This window comes from Oncorhynchus mykiss, chromosome 1 (assembly GCF_057628025.1).
Source record: "Oncorhynchus mykiss isolate SJ-2025 chromosome 1, ASM5762802v1, whole genome shotgun sequence".
NCBI classification, from domain to species: Eukaryota; Metazoa; Chordata; class Actinopteri; order Salmoniformes; family Salmonidae; genus Oncorhynchus; species Oncorhynchus mykiss.
The window spans coordinates 56,675,888-56,696,958 of record NC_143022.1 but is presented as its reverse complement, the minus strand read 5'-3'; positions in this window follow the sequence as shown (position 1 = coordinate 56,696,958).

Genomic DNA, 21,071 nt, shown 5'->3' with positions numbered 1-21,071 from the left:
CAACTATCATCAGACAACCAATAATACATACCCATATAGTGGCTTGCTTTACTCAGACAATCATAAATATGCTAGGTATTTGAAATTATCCTCTTTGACGGTATGATATGTGACATGAAGTCCTAAGTTTTTATGATTGTCTGAGTAGAGCAATCCACTATCTAGGTATGTATTATTAATTATTAATAGGCTTCTTTTTACTGTGTATATAGATACTTTTGCACCTGTTTCCTCCAGCATCTTCACAAGGTTCTTTGCTGTTGTTCTGGGATTGATTTGCACTTTTCGCACCAAAGTACATTCCTCTCTAGGAGACAGAACGCGTCTCCTTCCTGAGCAGTATGACGGCTGCGTGGTCCCATGGTGTTAATTCTTGCATACTATTGTTTGTACGGATGAACGTGGTACCTTCAGGCGTTTGGAAATTGCTCCCAAGGATGAACCAGACTTGTGGAGTTCTGATTTCTTTTGATTTTCCCATGATGTCAAGCAAAGAGGCACTGAGTTTGAAGGTAGTCCTTGAAATACATCCACAGGTACACCTCAAATGATGTCAATTAGCCCATCAGAAGCTTCTAAAGCCATGACATCATTTTCTGGAATAAAGGCAGTGTATGTAAACTTCTGACGCACTGGAATTGTGATACAGTGAATTATAAGTGGAATAATCTGTCTGTAAACAATTGTTAGAAAAATTACTTGTGTCATGCACAAAGTAGATGTCCTAACCGACTTGCCAAAACAATAGTTTGTAACAAGAAATTTGTGGAGTGGTTGAAAAACGAGTTTTAATTACTCCAACCTAAGTGCATGTAAACTACCCAAAGTCGTTTACATTCAGACTTCAACTGTATTTCTGATATTGCTACTATGCAAGAACCCATTTGCTGTACCGTTCACACCTTCTGTAAAGACCCATCCACTTAGCAAGGCTTACCAATATATTGATATATAAAATTAATTTTTATATGTTTGTTCATAACATGATTTTGTTACATACCACACAGACTCACTGAACACAAATGCTTCATATGTAAATTATGTCTGAGTGTTGGAGTGTGCCCCTGGCTATCCGTCAATAAAAAGAGATTGGTCTGTCTGGTTTAAGGAATTTGAAATTACTTATACTTTTACTTTTGATACTTAAGTACATTTTAGCAATTCTATTTACTTTGATACTACCACATTTAGTCTTAATCTTTACTACACTACTCACTGTTTAGCAAATGACCTCACGTGAATCCTTAAAGAGATGGGTGGGGCTGGCTTAAGAGGGTGTGAACAATGCTGAATGGGTGGAGACAAAGGAGTGCTATCCAGTAGGTGCCAAAACATTCAAAGGCCCTTTTCTCAAAAGTGAGTTTACAAGTGTATCAACTTTCAAAACAGAATTACTTTCCCATTGTTCCTCAAAAATGCAGTATATGATATACCATTTTGTAGCTCTGAGTCTCTACTTTTTACCAATGTAAAAAATCCCATTTCAAACTTTGCCACATAAGACCGAATCCAGGTGGTGAGTCACAACTACCAAAGCACATAGGATCATCAGCCTAGCCACACATCAACGCACTACCTTCATCTGCATTCACCTTAGGATGAAGAAGCTAGCCTACCACTTGCGGGGTTCTACATGGATTATTTCCACTTCAAGGTGGAAAGAGCACAACCACCCCCCACCAGCATCAAACAGTTCCACAAATGCCTAGAATGAATCCACAACTCCACACACTGCAATAAGGTCAAATGCCTCCAATGTGCAGAAAACCACCACTACAAAGAATGCCCCAAAGAAAAATAAGATGCAAACTCTGCCAACTGTGGTGGCCCTCACTCATCACCAACCAGACCTCCCCACCACAAAAAAAATACCATCACACAAAGCCTCTCCAGCTCTTAGCCCCCACAGCCACCTCTAAGAACATTGCCCAACATTGCCCATCAGAATGACCTGAAGGAGATATGCGCTGATGGGGAGATGATGAGAGTCTTAGAAAAGACACACAACCTTTTAACCATTTTAATCAGTCTTAACTTCTTAACTTTTAACTTCATCCTACATAGTTTATTCCCTTTTTTATTAGATGGCTTCTCCAACCACCTGTTTACATGTATACATCAGAGGCATAAGGGGGCACAAGTAGGAGCTGATCCTGCTACTCGAAGAAAAACAAGTGAAGATCGCCTCCATCGATGAGACCAAAAAAATATATATAAGATTTTGCATTCCCTGGTTGTAACATTTTAAGAAATGAACATTCAGGGTGATTCAGAGGGTGTTGCATTGCTCTTAAAGGAAGGCATTGAGTATTCAGAAACCGTTATTAACCTCTAGCGTCGAGCAATCCTGTATCCGGGAGCGTAATCATAGCCTCAAGCTCATTACCATAACGCAACGTTTCCTATTCATGAAAATCGCAAATGAAATGAAATAAATATATTCAAACACAAGCTTAGCCTTTTGTTAACAACACTGTCATCTCAGATTTTCAAAATATGCTTTTCAACCAAAGCTACACAAGCATTTGTGTAAGAGTATTGATAGCCTAGCATAGCATTAAGCCTAGCATTCAGCAGGCAACATTTTCACAAAAACAAGAAAAGCATTCAAATAAAAGAATTTACCTTTGAAGAACTTCGGATGTTTTCAATGATGAGACTCTTAGTTAGATAGCAAATGTTCATTTTTTCCAAAAATATTATTTGTGTAGACAAAATAGCTCCGTTTTGTTCATCACGTTTGGCTAAGAAAAACACCGGAAAATGCAGTCAATCCTCAAGGTGTTTTTCACATATCTATTCGATAATCTATCAGTGGTGGCAGTTGCCTTCTCATCAGAAGAAAACGGAAAAATACTGCAGCTGGAAATTACACAATAATTGCGACGGAGGACACCAAGCGACCACCTGGTAGATGTAGTCTCTTATGGTCAATCTTCCAATGATATGCCTACAAATACGTCACAATGCTGCAGACACCTTGGGGAAAACATGGAAAACGTAAGCCGACTCCTAGCTCCTTCACAGCCATATAAGGAGTCATTGCCATGAGGCGGTTTCAAAAAATGCGGCACTTCCTGATTGGATTTTTATCTGGGTTTTCTCTGTAACATCAGTTCTGTGGCACTCACAGACAATATCTTTGCAGTTTTGGAAATGTCAGAGTGTTTTCTTTCCAAAGCTGTCAATCATATGCATAGTCGAGCGTCTTTTCGTGACAAAATATCTTGTTTAAAACGGGAACGTTATTCATCCAAAAATTTAAATAGCGCCCCCTATATCCAAGAAGTTAACCTCACAGAAGAAAATGCGATAAGAATGAGTACATAGCAGACAGAATCGATTTAAACGCATACAACCCCCTCCTGTCCACCTTCAATAAAACCTTCAGAAAAGCTGATCACTGCCATACTTTCATCATGGATGATTTTAATGCCAATCACACCAATTTTAACTGCAACACTACAAACCACTCGAGAAGAACATTAAGGGACATTCTCAACAACACAAACATCACCATCCTCAACACCAATACACATCCACACACATCCACTCCTCCACCTCCACTGCAGACACCCTTTACCTTGTCCACTGCTCTCTGGACCTGGCTGCATAACTCCTGAGCTTCTCCATCAGCTATGAAGTAACTACCTTCCCCTCCTTGCCTCCTTTTGCCTTAAACTAAAACAAGCACCTGCCAAACTAAAGTACAACTACAAAAAGCAAACTGGGATATATAGAAAAAATATATGTAACATTACAGCAACAACACAGGACCCCCAGGAGCTGGCCCAGCTGGCAGAGAGGCTGGGAGGTGTCCTCATTCAGGCCCGGGAAGGGACTATTCCCCTTACCACCACCGCAACAGCTCCCTCCACACATCCTCAGCCTTATCAAGCAGAATAAAAAGATACAGAGAGGTTTCATCAGAACAAGAGCACCCCAGCCAGCTACAGAATAAAGCAGACACCAACTCACCCTTCATAAACAGAAACAATGGACTGCCTTCTACCACAAGCTAGACAACGACACCAACACCCGGACTTTCTGGCCAAAAAATCTAAAGCGTTTACTGAAGACAAGGCCAACAACATCATACCTGTACATAAATCCCATCGTCAACTCATAAATAAAACAACAAAGACTGTCACGCCCTGACCTTAGAGATCCTTTTTATGTCTCTATTTTGGTTTGGTCAGGGCATTCTATGTTTTTGTGTCCTATGTTTTCTATTTCTGTGTGTTTGGCCGGGTGTGGTTCTCAATCAGAGGCAGCTGTCTATCGTTGTCTCTGATTGAGAACCATACTTAGGTAGCCTTTTCCCACCTGTGTCTTGTGGGTAGTTGTTTTCTGTTTTGTGTCTGCACCAGACAGAACTGTTTCGGTTTCGTTCTTTCTTTTTGTTATTTCATTGTTTAGTTCAATAAAAGTATGAACACGTACCACGCTGCACCTTGGCCCTCTCCTTCCAACAGCCGTTACAGAACTACCCACCACAAACTGACCAAGCAGCGTGGTAACAGGGAGCAGAGGGTTCAGGACTCTGAACTGTGTGTTTGGGACGATCCTTACGTCATTTCCGGTCACGACTTGCAGACTTGTTTTTGAGTTGCTGTGCGTTTTGTTGCCAACCTGTTTTGCTACCTGACAAATTTACGGTTTTTACTTTTTAATTACCGTTTATATTTTTGTTTTTTCCTACTCAACTTTTTCACTCCGGACGCTTTATCTGGACACGGTTCGTCAGGACCTCCAACAGCCGAAGCTAAGTAGTAACATTAACATGATGCCTTCTAATTGCAGTCGCTGTACTCGCCTTACGGCGAGGATAGCTGTGCTACAAGCCCAGCTTCAGACGCAATCGCTAGGCAAGGGTAATTTCAGTGTAGGAAAGGATGAAACAGCGTCTGTGCCACCAGTAAGTACAGATAGTAGTATAAATCCCCTGGCACAGTCCCCGCAGCCGGACAACTTTCTCACGGTTTCTGGAGGGAAATGCTGTAGGAACGCTCAACCGGTGTCGCTCATTCAGCCGACAGAAACTTTCAACCGGTTTTCCCCATTAAGCAGCGGGTCGGAGTCAGAGGCCGAGTCTTCTCTGGTCTCTACTCCTCCCGTTACGGGGTCTGAGACGCCGAAGCTTCCCACCATTAGCTCTGACAAATTGAAAACTCTAGTCATTGGCGACTCCATTACCCGCAGTATTAGACTTGAGAATCATCCAGCGATCATACACTGTTTACCTGGGGGCAGGGCTACCGACGTTAAGGCTAATCTGAAGATGGTGCTGGCTAAAGCTAAAACTGGCGAGTGTAGAGAGTATAGAGATATTGTTATCCACGTCGGCACCAACGATGTTAGGATGAAACAGTCAGAGATCACCAAGCTCAACATAGCTTCTGCGTGTAAATCAGCTAGAAAGATGTGTCGGCATCGAGTAATTGTCTCTGGCCCCCTCCCAGTTAGGGGGAGTGATGAGCTCTACAGCAGAGTCTCACAACTCAATCGCTGGTTGAAAACTGTTTTCTGCCCCTCCCAAAAGATAGAATTTGTAGATAATTGGCCCTCTTTCTGGGACTCACCCACAAACAGGACCAAGCCTGACCTGCTGAGGAGTGACGGACTCCATCCTAGCTGGAGGGGTGCTCTCATTTTATCTACCAACATAGACAGGGCTCTAACTCCTCTAGCTCCACAATGAAATAGGGTGCAGGCCAGGCAGCAGGCTGTTAGCCAGCCTGCCAGCATAGTGGAGTCTGCCACTAGCACAGTCAGTGTAGTCAGCTCAGCTATCACCATTGAGACCGTGTCTGTGCCTCGACCTAGGTTGGGCAAAACTAAACATGGCGGTGTTCGCCTTAGCAATCTCACTAGGATAAAGACCACCTCCATCCCTGTCATTATTGAAAGAGATCATGATACCTCACATCTCAAAATAGGGCTACTTAATGTTAGATCCCTTACTTCAAAGGCAATTATAGTCAATGAACTAATCACTGATCATAATCTTGATGTGATTTGCCTTACTGAAACATGGCTTAAGCCTGATGAATTTACTGTGTTAAATGAGGCCTCACCTCCTGGCTACACTAGTGACCATATCCCCCGTGCATCCCGCAAAGGCGGAGGTGTTGCTAACATTTACGATAGCAAATTTCAATTTACAAAAAAAAAAATGACGTTTTCGTCTTTTGAGCTTCTAGTCATGAAATCTATGCAGCCTACTCAATCACTTTTTATAGCTACTGTTTACAGGCCTCCTGGGCCATATACAGCGTTCCTCACTGAGTTCCCTGAATTCCTATCGGACCTTGTAGTCATAGCGGATAATATTCTAATCTTTGGTGACTTTAATATTCACATGGAAAAGTCCACAGACCCACTCCAAAAGGCTTTCGGAGCCATCATCGACTCAGTGGGTTTTGTCCAACATGTCTCTGGACCCACTCACTGTCACAGTCATACGCTGGACCTAGTTTTGTCCCATGGAATAAATGTTGTGGATCTTAATGTTTTTCCTCATAATCCTGGACTATCGGACCACCATTTTATTACGTTTGCAATTGCAACAAATAATCTGCTCAGACCCCAACCAAGGATCATCAAAAGTCGTGCTATAAATTCACAGACAACACAAAGATTCCTTGATGTCCTTCCAGATTCCCTCTGTCTACCCAAGGACGCCAGAGGACAAAAATCAGTTAACCACCTAACTGAGGAACTCAACTTAACCTTGCGCAATACCCTAGATGCAGTTGCACCCCTAAAAACTAAAAACATTTCTCATAAGAAACTAGCTCCCTGGTACACAGAAAATACCCGAGCTCTGAAGCAAGCTTCCAGAAAATTGGAACGGAAATGGCGACACACCAAACTGGAAGTCTTCCGACTAGCTTGGAAAGACAGTACTGTGCAGTACCGAAGAGCCCTTACTGCTGCTCGATCATCCTATTTTTCTAACTTAATTGAGGAAAATAAGAACAATCCGAAATTCCTTTTTGATTCTGTCGCAAAGCTAACTAAAAAGCAGCATTCCCCAAGAGAGGATGACTTTCACTTTAGCAGTGATAAATTCATGAACTTCTTTGAGGAAAAGATTATGATTATTAGAAAGCAAATTACGGACTCTTCCTTAAATCTGCGTATTCCTTCAAAGCTCAGTTGTCCTGAGTCTGCACAACTCTGCCAGGACCTAGGATCAAGAGAGACACTCAAGTGTTTTAGTACTATATCTCTTGACACAATGATGAAAATAATCATGGCCTCTAAACCTTCAAGCTGCATACTGGACCCTATTCCAACTAAACTACTGAAAGAGCTGCTTCCTGTGCTTGGCCCTCCTATGTTGAACATAATAAACGGCTCTCTATCCACCGGATGTGTACCAAACTCACTAAAAGTGGCAGTAATAAAGCCTCTCTTGAAAAAGCCAAACCTTGACCCAGAAAATATAAAAAACTATCGGCCTATATCGAATCTTCCATTCCTCTCAAAAATTTTAGAAAAGGCTGTTGCGCAACAACTCACTGCCTTCCTGAAGACAAACAATGTATACGAAATGCTTCAGTCTGGTTTTAGACCCCATCATAGCACTGAGACGGCACTTGTGAAGGTGGTAAATGACATTTTAATGGCATCGGACCGAGGCTCTGCATCTGTCCTCGTGCTCCTAGACCTTAGTGCTGCTTTTGATACCATCGATCACCACATTCTTTTGGAGAGATTGGAAACCCAAATTGGTCTACACGGACAAGTTCTGGCCTGGTTTAGATCTTATCTGTCGGAAAGATATCAGTTTGTCTCTGTGAATGGTCTGCCCTCTGACAAATCAACTGTAAATTTCGGTGTTCCTCAAGGTTCCGTTTTAGGACCACTATTGTTTTCACTATATATTTTACCTCTTGGGGATGTTATTCGAAAACATAATGTTAACTTTCACTGCTATGCGGATGACACACAGCTGTACATTTCAATTAAACATGGTGAAGCCCCAAAATTGCCCTTGCTAGAAGAATGTGTTTCAGACATAAGGAAGTGGATGGCTGCAAACTTTCTACTTTTAAACTCGGACAAAACAGAGATGCTTGTTCTAGGTCCCAAGAAACAAAGAGATCTTCTGTTGAATCTGACAATTAATCTTAATGGTTGTACAGTCGTCTCAAATAAAACTGTGAAGGACCTCGGCGTTACTCTGGACCCTGATCTCTCTTTTGAAGAACATATCAAGACCATTTCAAGGACAGCTTTTTTCCATCTACGTAACATTGCAAAAATCAGGAACTTTCTGTCCAAAAATGATGCAGAAAAATTAATCCATGCTTTTGTCACTTCCAGGTTAGACTACTGCAATGCTCTACTTTCCGGCTACCCGGATAAAGCACAAAATAAACTTCAGTTAGTGCTAAATACGGCTGCTAGAATCCTGACTAGAACCAAAAAATTTGATCATATTACTCCAGTGCTAGCCTCTCTACACTGGCTTCCTGTCAAAGCAAGGGCTGATTTCAAGGTTTTACTGCTAACCTACAAAGCATTACATGGGCTTGCTCCTATCTATCTCTCTGATTTGGTCCTGCCGTACATACCTACACGTACGCTACGGTCACAAGACGCAGGCCTCCTAATTGTCCCTAGAATTTTTAAGCAAACAGCTGGAGGCAGGGCTTTCTCCTATAGAGCTCCATTTTTATGGAACGGTCTGCCTACCCATGTCAGAGACGCAAACTCGGTCTCAACCTTTAAGTCTCTACTGAAGACTCATCTCTTCAGTGGGTCATATGATTGAGTGTAGTCTGGCCCAGGAGTGGGAGGGTGAACGGAAAGGCTCTGGAGCAACGAACCACCCTTGCTGTCTCTGCCTGGCCGGTTCCCCTCTTTCCACTGGGATTCTCTGCCTCTAACCCTATTACAGGGGCTGAGTCACTGGCTTTACTGGGGCTCTCTCATGCCGTCCCTGGAGGGGGTGCGTCACCTGAGTGGGTTGAGTCACTGATGTGGTCATCCTGTCTGGGTTGGCCTGTTATAATCTCCACCCGGCACAGCCAGAAGAGGACTGGCCATCCCACATATGCTCTCTCTAATTCTCTCTTTCTTTCTCTCTCTCGGAGGACCTGAGCCCTAGGACCATGCCCCAGGAATACCTGACATGATGACTCCTTGCTGTCCCCAGTCCACCTGACTGCTGCTGCTCCAGTTTCAACTATTCTGCCTTATTATTATTCGACCATGCTGGTCATTTATGAACATTTGAACATCTTGACCATGTTTTGTTATAATCTCCACCCGGCACAGCCAGAAGAGGACTGGCCACCCCACATAGCCTGGTTCCTCTCTAGGTTTCTTCCTAGGTTTTGGCCTTTCTAGGGAGTTTTTCCTAGCCACCGTGCTTCTTCACCTGCATTGCTTGCTGTTTGGGGTTTTAGGCTGGGTTTCTGTACAGCACTTTGAGATATCAGCTGATGTACGAAGGGCTATATAAAATAAATTTGATTTGATTTGATTTGACTCCTGGACTTGGGAGGAGATATTGGACGGACAGGGACCCTGGAGACAGGCTGGGGAATATCTCCGCCCCAAAGAAGAACTAGAGGCAGCAGGAAAGGGAAACCAGCGGTATGAGAACACGGCTGGCAAGGAAGCCCGAGAGGCAGCCCCAAAACATTTTGGGGGGGACACACGGGGAGTTTGGTGGAGTTAGGTTGGAGACCTGAGCCCATTCCCCGTGCTTACCGGGGCGAGCATGTGACTGGTCAGGCCCCGTGCTATGGGGTGATGCGCACTGTGTCTCGGCCGAGCATTCACAGGCCGGTGTGCTCGGTGCCAGTGTCCCGCATTTGCCGGGTGGAAGCTGGCATCCAGCCAGAGCGGGTGGGGCCAGCTCTGCACTCGAGACCACCAGTGCGCCTCCACGGCCCAGTGTGTCCGGTGCCTCGGCCAAGGAGGAGGCCTCCTGCATGTCTCCCCAGCCTGGTGAGTCCTGTGCCTGTTCCCAGAACCAGGTCTCCTGTGTGTCTCCCAAGCCTGGTGAGTCATGTCCGGAGCTGCCAGAGTCGCCCTCCTGTCCGGAGCTGCCAGAGTCGCCGAGTCGCCCTCCTGTCCACGCCCCGCACCAGAGCCACCGCGGATAGATGCCCACCCAGACCCTCCCCCAGAGGTTTAGGTTTTGTGGCCGGAGTCCGCACCTGGGGTGGGGGGGTACTGTCACGCCCTGACCTTAAAGATCCTTTTTATGTCTGTATTTTGGTTTGGTCAGGGTATGAGTGGGGGTGGGCATTCTATGTTTTCTGTTTTTGTGTCTGCACCAGACAGAACTGTTTTGGTTTCGTTCGTTCTCTTTGTTGTTTTTGTTATTCAGTGTTCAGTTCTATTAATAAATCATGAACACTTACCACGCTGCGCTTTGGTCCACTTCTTCATGCAACGATGACCATTACAAAGACAAAGCAATATTATTCAGAAACCAGCTACAAAATGTCCACCCTTGCCCCAGCGAGCCACACTTTGACCAAGACTGGAAAAACATTGACAGAGAAATAGAGAACACAACACTTACCTCACAGCTGTCACTTGCCTCTCTCCCGGCACCAGCTGACCATCCTGTCCGTCACCGCCGAAGAAACAAAGATCCACCTGAATTTTTTTCAACAAAGCATATAGGCAAGACCATATTGATAGCACACTCATAAAACAAGAACCCAATTTAATATCTACACCTCCTCTCCAACCTCTTCACCTCATGTCTCACCCACAGCCACTTACCCCAACCCCGGAAATCTGCACTTGTTACCATGATCCACAAACCCAGTAAAGACCCATCTACCCTGCTGAAAAAACAGCATAGATTTCAAATTGGTCCATGCTGGCTTATGCTGGTCAGAACTGATCTGATGCTGGTCAATCTTGTCTAACCAACATGGGCTAGCTAGTTATGCTGGCAGACCAGCATGGTCTAGCTGGTAATGCTGGCAACCTTCGTTGTGTTTTTGCTGGTGATCAGCTTTCACTGTGTTTTTTTGCTGGTGACCAGCCTTGGCTGTGTTTTGGACACTGGTGACCAAAGTAAGTGGTGTTGGAGGGCCAGTAGGCGGCACTCTTTCCTGTGGTCTACAGTGCCTTGCGAAAGTATTCAGCCCCCTTGAACTTTGCGACCTTTTGCCACATTTCAGGCTTCAAACATAAAGATATAAAACTGTATTTTTTGTGAAGAATCAACAACAAGTGGGACACAATCATGAAGTGGAACGACATTTATTGGATATTTCAAACTTTTTTAACAAATCAAAAACTGAAAAATTGGGCGTGAAAAAAAAACAACAGTTTTATATCTTTATGTTTGAAGCCTGAAATGTGGCAAAAGGTCGCAAAGTTCAAGGGGGCCGAATACTTTCGCAAGGCACTGTAAACAAATATCCCAATGCCCCAGGGCAGTGATTGGGGACATTTCGCTGTGTAGGGTGCCGTCTTTCAGATGGGACACTAAACGGGTGTCCTAAGGTCTCTAAAGATACCATGGAACTTATCGTAAGAGTAGGGGTGTTACCTGGTAAAATAAAGTATTCAGACCCATTCCCTTTTCCACATTTTGATACTTTACAGCCTTATTCTAAAATGGATTAAATAAAAACAATTCCTCATCAATCTACACACAATAGCCCATAATGATAAAGCAAAAACAGGTTTTTAGAAATGTTTGCAACTTAAAAAAAGAAAGAAAAACACTGGAAAAGGCTAAATATGATAACACAACTGATGGCAGTAGCTAACTACTGTCGCTAATTATCCAGTAAACCTCTGTATCTAGCTAGCAAGCAACGCTAAAGGGATAGAAAATGGGCTTGCATAACTCTAGCCCCCCCAAAAAAGTGTAAATATTAGCTAGCTAGCATTTGAGTCCAGCAAACACGTTCCTCAGATGCTAGGAACGTATTTCCTTCAACACTATAATGAAAAGGTGCTTCTCGGTTTCATCCAGACTGAGGAGAAATCCACACACAATGCATCCTGAAGTGGTCAGCCAGATCTGAACACAATCAGACCACAAAGCAACTTTTTTTTTTCAATGCAATCTTTGTATTCTGATAGCAGAAGTCGCATGTAATGTGTCAAGTGTAGAAACAACGTCATAATCGTCCTGCTCACCTAGGAAACATCTATGATACTCGGCTCCGCCTCATACCAATGACCGCAGGAAAGCCGTGCTAAAAAAGTTGCTTAGCACGCCATCTCGTGTACAATTGCTATATTGGAGTCCTCCAGGTTTATGCATTAATATGCCCTGAAAGGTATTGGTACCACTAAGTGGAGCTTTCAGATCTGTTTATTTTTAATACATATTTTTATTTTTAACCGATCCACCACCACATACCTTTTTAGATTTTTTTACAGCTTTTCTGCTACATATACATACATTTTGCATACACATTTTCCATATACATTTTACAAACATGGTACTTTATTATACAGCAATCACATAACAATAATACGTTACCGAACACAAACTCTTTAATCCCACCTCTCAGCCACTCTCAGCCCATCCCACCTATCACCAAATCGTTTGGTTCCCATGTGCCATATATTTTTCATTTGTGCTGTGATGTTTAACATACATTTAGAACTTTTATAATCGTGTAGTATTCAGAGATTGTGAGCTAAAGATGAAAACCTTTCCTACCACTATTATTATGTTATTTATTGACTGACTATGGCTTTCCAAATCGCCAAACACTGCTATTTGTAAGGTTAATTTCAAGTGAATGTTCAGATTTTTTTTTAACCATTCCAGCTTACATGGGGCAATACCAGAATAAATGATCTAGTGAGTCTGTCTCTTCGAGATTGTTGTATGCCCCATATAAATAGTATTCTGTTGTTGGCAATCATTTTGTGTAATTTAAATTGAAAAACTGGAAGTGTTGAGAAGTGTTGTTTTTCTACGTCAGTTTATAAACCACGTGCCATGGAATCGGAACATCGGAAATCTCTTCCCATTTATTATTTAACCTGCATGGCCAGCAGATCTGTTGGTTGGTGGCCTTTCACACTGTTTTACAGGTTTGTAATGTATAACTAAACAAAATATATATTTTGCTAACTATTTCATGGGTTGTGTGATGTTTAAGGTGCATTTTTTTGTTTTTGTCCAAGCTAGAAAATGCTGTCCCCATTATAGGATTTAACATGGAGGTGAACCTAACAAAATGGCATGTGCTCCGGATGACTGTGTTTATTAAATTCTATTGAGAGATATTTTCTGAAACCAGACAACTTTCTCATAATTGAGCTTTTTACATTTGCTTTAAAACTGCATGTTTTTCTCTTTGCCCCATAACATGTTGTTGTTATGTTATCTGGCTAACACTACCACACATTCATGAACATTACCCTGCAGATATTGTGTAGACCTGTGCTAGATTTATGCCATTTTTGGAGCTTTTTGAATAATTCAATTTTTATATTTTATTGATGATTTTGAACTCCTACTCAGATGAAACCTCTCTCCTGGATTAAACAATTGATCAGTCACTCGTACCCCATCCTCACCTAAGGATACTCCTGGCTGGCTGAATTAGTGCTGTATAGCCTATTTGATCAAATGCAAACACAACACTATTCAGGATGTTTCGTTTATACGGTATACTCACTTGCTTTTGAAATAAATCCTGAACATGCTGCAAAGCAATTGTGGTCTAACAAGGGACCCTGTTTATAGTATCTGTAGGATATCCAGGGCTTAAAATAAAACTACTATACATGTCAACAACTGTATTTATTTTATCTTTCATGCTACACAATGATAAATAGCACACATTTGTCTAAACTAATGCAATCTGTTCGCTGCTTCTGTGGCTTCCCTGTTCCATCTATTGCTGTTCACTATGATCACTTGGCTGCGTTTTCTGATGCCTGCTGGACTGTTCGTTTATCACAGTACTCCACTTTGTTTACTTTTGTTTATCTTTCGGCCCTAGCCCCGAACTCAGGCCCTGTGTATAGTTAACTGACCCTCTCTGCCCATTCATTGCCATTTTACCTGTTGTTGTTGTCTTAGCTGATTAGCTGTTGTTGTCTTACCCATTGTTGTCTTAGCTAGCTCTCCCAATCAACACCTGTGATTGCTTTATGCCTCGCTTTATGTCTCTCTCAAATGTCAATATGCCTTGTATACTGTTGTTTAGGATAGTTATCATTGTTTTAGTTTACTGCGGAGCCCCTAGTCCCACTCTACATGCCTCAGGTACCTCCTTTGTCCCACTGTTAAGGGATTTTTTTTATCAAGGATGACTAATTATGTATACATTCCAATCAGGACTGACTAGTCCAAATGCTATTATGTACTGTACATATATTAATTTTCTCTCTTGCTCCCATTCCCAATTGTATAAAATATAGTCAGGAGTTTAGAACAGGGCCTTGGTACAAATGAATGAACTATCTCCAGATGGCAGGGACGGACTATCTCTAGACTGTCTAGAATGCTATCTACACTGATGAATTGACCTTGGCTACAGGCGAGGAGGGAAGGCTCGAGAACTATAGGGCCTCTCTACTAGTGTCATGAAGGGATAGAACATTTAGAAAACGCTGACGTCATTTTCAGTTTATAACCTGTGGAAAAATGTGTATGTAGGAGTAATCTCTTGAATTAAACGCTGTTACCTTACTTTTAAGACCGGGGCTCTGTACATTCTTATAACAATATTGGGTCTTACAATCCCTTTAGAATGCATTGACAGAGTAATGAATTCTGATTGGGAAATAATAGAGAGGAATTTAGAATTCCTTTAACAATTGGTCCTTCGATCCCGGATCTCCCTGTTATCTGGAGGTAGTAAACTGAAAATCGTGCACGGACGGGTTTTCACCCGTTTAAAAAAAAAAATCCTGGCCTCCGAATTGAGGTTAAATTACAGGCCTGCGTATTACCACAGAATACAGGGAAGGTGACAGATTCAAACGAACAGTGCTTTTCCCAGTCGGCAGCAGGTATAGTAGCCTTTATTCTCGATTCTGGGGGGATTTGAGTTCTTTAATTGATGTTCTAAAATTTTCAGAATTCATCAATAATGGGAGCTTTGCTATTCCCACAGGGGTTTGTATGACCATCATACACTGGGTTTTGTATAACCGATATACACTGAAGCAGGTTCGAAAATAACCTGTGGTAATGTGCACTACCGTAAATAAACTAAACTTAATCATGAGAGGCACACCCGCCCGAGATTAAGACGGGATGTTAAATAGGTACTGGGGGATAGGACGGTGATCTTGTACAAATACTGGGCGTGGGGAGACAGCAATGGAATGCGCAAGATAACTGGAGTGGTCATTTGAATAGTGGCAGTATTGATCATCGTTCCGATTCAACTAATACTACTGAAATATCCAAATAAGGAGGAGAGGGAACCGAAATCTAAAGAAATTAGATAAAAGCCATATCTATAGACAGGAAAGTTCCATGCGAGAGGGAAGTCTAACAATTAGTGGCGTGAGATAACGATTATTAGCGTTCTTTAAAAGCCCTCTGACACAACCGGAAAATAAGATATTAACTAGGGATTTACAAACCCTGGGCTTATAGTTGTAAGGTAAGACCTAATATCTGATTCAAAGATAATATCTGATTCAAAGATAAGTGATTAGATACCATAGCTACTAGTAACGGCAAGGATTTAGAATGGGTGGAAATGTCTCAAAAGAAGCCCCGGAACTAACGGGAGACGAGCGTTATATGGAACAGAAAGACAAGAGAAACATTGATTTCGGTCTAAGATGGAGAAAGAAATACGAATTTGATGGCCGTCTAAATGTAGAAAAGCTGGAATCCCTTATAAAACAGATACATAAGGAATGTGGAAATAATGTGAAAAAGCAGAATAAACAGGGGTTATACACCGCCGGAGTTTGGCTTTCGGAAGCAAAAAAGAGAACGGGACACACAGAGAGAGAGGTTAAATCTGACAAGACTCGAGAGGCGATGCCCTCCGCTCCCGCAGATGAAAAAGTAAACCAGTTGGGTGGAGGTGAGGGTAACAAACTATATCTTCCTCGATTATACCAACAATACAGAGATAATCCAGTCGACGAAATAGTAGTTATACGAATACGGCTGCAGGAGCTACCTGTGAAATTACCACCCAAGTATGTGGATCCCGCTGAAGCCGAGGGAGGTATAATGGAGTTAGAGAAGGGAATAAAGTCGAGAAAAATGGATAAGGTGAGACAAAAGAAAAATACAAGATGTTTTAATTGTAACGAAATTGGACATATCGCCCGGGAGTGTAACAACTCCCTGCAAAAGTCGTCAACAAGGTTGTAATTTAACTGTGGGGAAAGTCAAAGACGAGACAGTTACTAGATCAAAATGAATTCCAAATAATAACGAAGAGACAATTACGATTTATGCCCATCGAAATGTTTTTATAAAATAAGCGAATTTAGAGATATTGGTTGGGGTGGTAAATTATAATTCAGGATTTGAACAGATGTGATAAATTAGGTTTGGGTTATCGAACAACAATTATTTACAATTCATTGAAAGTCGTTACGGATTGGGCCAAGGTTGAGCGCTTGATGATGACGTCACTAGCGAAGCACTATTGGTCGCCACGGAAATTACATTGTGAATGTGGGTAATGGAGAAAATTGTTTGTCTGTTAATGTGTGTATTAGTGTTTCGAGTAACTTTTCAGAAGTTGATATAAATTACAAAATACATTTTTAAAAGTAATTTGAGAGTCGCCAGGATAGTCAGGAAAGATGCTAAAAACTATCAGCTGATACCTAGGTAGGCATCATAAGGTTTGTGGCGTTTGTTTGGATTGAACTAGGCTATGGGAGAGAGAGAGAGACTGGATGTATGAATCGTAAATTATCGTGGTAATGGATTCCATGGTTGTGATTCCAGGTTTGATTGTTTATGTAACACCAGTGAATATGAGCACTTTCAATTGAGTGGAACCATGTTAGGGTATTTAAAGTTTGAAAAGCAACCTCTATAGAAAAACATAACTGCATATGTTTCGGGAAGTAAGCCAGGTTGAATTTGGTTATTCAAGCTTTTCCCCTGATACGTAGACATGCGTGCTTAAGTAGGATTCTTCATTCCGGGACGGATGGAAGTTATCTAAAATAAGTCAATTAAAGGAGCCATGGGAGAATGCGAATGCATATTTATTAAATATCGGGGATTAAATTACGGATTTCTTACACTGAGAAATGTACGACATTTGCGTCAGAGGGGAAAAAGTAATACACTAATGTTATCGGGTAAATTGTATCTAAGGGTAGCATGTTCATTTAAGTAAACATATACATTGACGTTGTTTAAAACTTATGATTAAAGATTTGACTTAAAGGGGAATCATAGTGAATGCTAGTTAGGCGTGTTGTGTTCTTCTGGGAAAATTGATGTTTAGGAGTCTCAAATTTAGATGTTTCCTGGGATTATAATCTTGGGGAGAATGAGGCCATAAACGACCAAATTAAAACAGGTCTGCAAGTATATACACATAAAACAATTGTTAGGACTATTTGTTTTAGTGCAAAGGTATTTTAAAGAGGCACTCTAAAATATGTAACTTTATGAGTTTTTATTTTATGAGTTTTAATTACACAAGTGAATTTCCTTATTTTATGGCCAATTGACCTTGTCATGACTGTCTTCTGAGGTCTGATCAGCCTCAGGGGAGAGTCATTTGTATAATGAATGTGGTCATATTGAGTTACTAGTTTTAAGGTAAATTCATTATAATGGAGTTTTGGTTAGGGGTTTAGAATTGTTGTTTGAATCACTGAAGAGAAAGTGGTTCAGGATTCTGTTTTACAACATTAGCTGTAAAGTTTTTGAATGGGCTATTAATGATTTGGTATTGTAACAGAGAAAAAGTCATAAGATACATTGAGGTTTGGATAGGAGATAGATTAAGCCAATAGGGCAGGGAATTACATAATTTAGAATTCCTTTAACACCCACCTCCCACATATGCGGTGACCTCACCCAGTAGAACCAGCGTGTCCAGAGATGTAACCTTTTCTTATCATCACTCAGTGCCTGGGCTTACCTCCACTGTACCCGCATCCCACCATACCCCTGTCTGCACATTATGCCCTGAATCTATTCTACCACGACCAGAAATCTGCTCCTTTCATTTTCTGTCCCCAACACACTAGACAACCATTTTTGCTAGCCTTTAGCCGTACCCTCATCCTACTCCTCCTTGGTTCCTCGGGTGACGTGGAGGTTAACCCAGGCCCTGCGTGTCCCCAGGCACTCTCATTTGTTGTCTTCTGTAATCGAAAAGGCCTTGGTTTCATGCATGTTAACATCAGAAGCCTCCTCCCTAAGTGTGTTTTACTCAATGCTTTAGCACACTCCGCCAAACCCTGATGTCCTTACTTAACACCCCAACAGTCCTACAATCTAAACTAGATGCCCTCAATCTCACACAAATTATCAAGGAAACTCTAAGTCCGTAAACATGGGCGCCCTCATAGATATTATCCTTTCCAACTTGCCCTTTAAATACACCTCTGCTGTTTTCAATCAGGATCTCAGTGATCACTGCCTCATTGCCTGCATTCGCAATGGGTCCGCGGTCAAACGACCACCCCTCATCACTGTCAAACGCTCCCTAAAACCCTTCTGCGAGCAGGCCTTTCTAATCGACCTGGTCCGGGTATCTTGGAAGCATATTGACCTCATCCCGTCAGTCGAGGATGCCTGGTCGTTCTTTAAAAGTAATTTCCTCACTATCTCAAATAAGCATGCCCTTTTCAAAAAATGTAGAACTAAGAACAGATATAGCCCTTGGTTCACTCCAGACCTGACTGCCCTTGACCAGCACAAAAACGCAATAGCTTCGAATAGTCCCCACGATATGCAACTGTTCAGGGAAGTCAGGAACCAATACACGCAGTCAGTCAGGAAAGCAAAGACTAGCTTTTTCAAACAGAAATTTGCATCCTGTAGCTCTAACTCCCAAAGGTTCTGGGACACTGTAAATTCCATGGAGAACAAGAGCACCTCCTCCCAGCTGCCCACTGCACTGAGGCTAGGTAACATGGTCACCACCGATAAATCCATGAAAATCGAGATGGCTACCCCGACCCCGACCAACAGCTCTGCACCCCCCGCAGCTACTTGCCCGAGCCTCCCCAGCTTCTCCTTCACCCAAATCCAGATAGCAGATGTTCTGAAAGAGCTGCAAAACCTCTCTTTCTAAAACTATCCGCCGCCATTGTTGCAACCCCTATTACCAGTCTGTTCAACCTCTCTTTCGTATCGTCCAAGATCCCTAAAGATTGGAAAGCTGCCGCGGTCATCCCTCTCTTCAAAGGGAGTGACATTCTAGACCCAAACTGTTATAGACCTATATCCATCCTGCCCTGCCTTTCCTCAGGGTTCAATTCTCGGGCCGACTATTTTCTCTGTATATATCAACGATGTCGCTCAAGCTGCGGGTGATTCCCTGATCCACCTCTACGCAGACGACACCATTCTGTTTAAATCTGGCCCTTCTTTGAACACTGTGTTAACTAACCTCTAAACGAGCTTCAATGCCATACAACACTCCTTCCGTGGCCTCCAACTGCTCAGAAACGCTAGTAAAACCAAATGCTTGCATTTCAACCGTTCGCTGCCCACACCCGCCCGCCCGACCAGCATCACTACTCTGGACGGTTGAGCCCTAGAATACAGTGCCTTGCGAAAGTATTCGGCCCCCTTGTACTTTGCGACCTTTTGCCACATTTCAGGCTTCAAACATAAAGATATAAAACTGTATTTTTTTGTGAAGAATCAACAACAAGTGGGACACAATCATGAAGTGGAACGACATTTATTGGATATTTCAAACTTTTTTAACAAATCAAAAACTGAAAAATTGGGCGTGCAAAATTATTCAGCCCCCTTAAGTTAATACTTTGTAGCGCCACCTTTTGCTGCGATTACAGCTGTAAGTCGCTTGGGGTATGTCTCTATCAGTTTTGCACATCGAGAGACTGACATTTTTTCCCATTCCTCCTTGCAAAACAGCTCGAGCTCAGTGAGGTTGGATGGAGAGCATTTGTGAACAGCAGTTTTCGGTTCTTTCCACAGATTCTCGATTGGATTCAGGTCTGGACTTTGACTTGGCCATTCTAACACCTGGATATGTTTATTTTTGAACCATTCCATTGTAGATTTTGCTTTATGTTTTGGATCATTGTCTTGTTGGAAGACAAATCTCCGTCCCAGTCTCAGGGCTTTTGCAGACTCCATCAGGTTTTCTTCCAGAATGGTCCTGTATTTGGCTCCATCCATCTTCCCAACAATTTTAACCATCTTCCCTGTCCCTGCTGAAGAAAAGCAGGCCCAAACCATGATGCTGCCACCACCATGTTTGACAGTGGGGATGGTGTGTTCAGCTGTGTTGCTTTTACGCCAAACATAACGTTTTGCATTGTTGCCAAAAAGTTCAATTTTGGTTTCATCTGACCAGCGCACCTTCTTCCACATGTTTGGTGTGTCTCCCAGGTGGCTTGTGGTAAACTTTAAACAACACTTTTTATGGATATCTTTAAGAAATGGCTTTCTTCTTGCCACTCTTCCATAAAGGCCAGATTTGTGCAATATACGACTTATTGTTGTCCTATGGACAGAGTCTCCCACCTCAGCTGTAGATCTCTGCAGTTCATCCAGAGTGATCATGGGCCTCTTGGCTGCATCTCTGATCAGTCTTCTCCTTGTATGAGCTGAAAGTTTAGAGGGACGGCCAGGTCTTGGTAGATTTGCAGTGGTCTGATACTCCTTCCATTTCAATATTATCGCTTGCACAGTGCTCCTTGGGATGTTTAAAGCTTGGGAAATCTTTTTGTATCCAAATCCGGCTTTAAACTTCTTCACAACAGTATCTCGGACCTGCCTGGTGTGTTCCTTGTTCTTCATGATGCTCTCTGCGCTTTTAACGGACCTCTGAGACTATCACAGTACAGGTGCATTTATACGGAGACTTGATTACACACAGGTGGATTGTAGTTATCATCATTAGTCATTTAGGTCAACATTGGATCATTCAGAGATCCTCACTGAACTT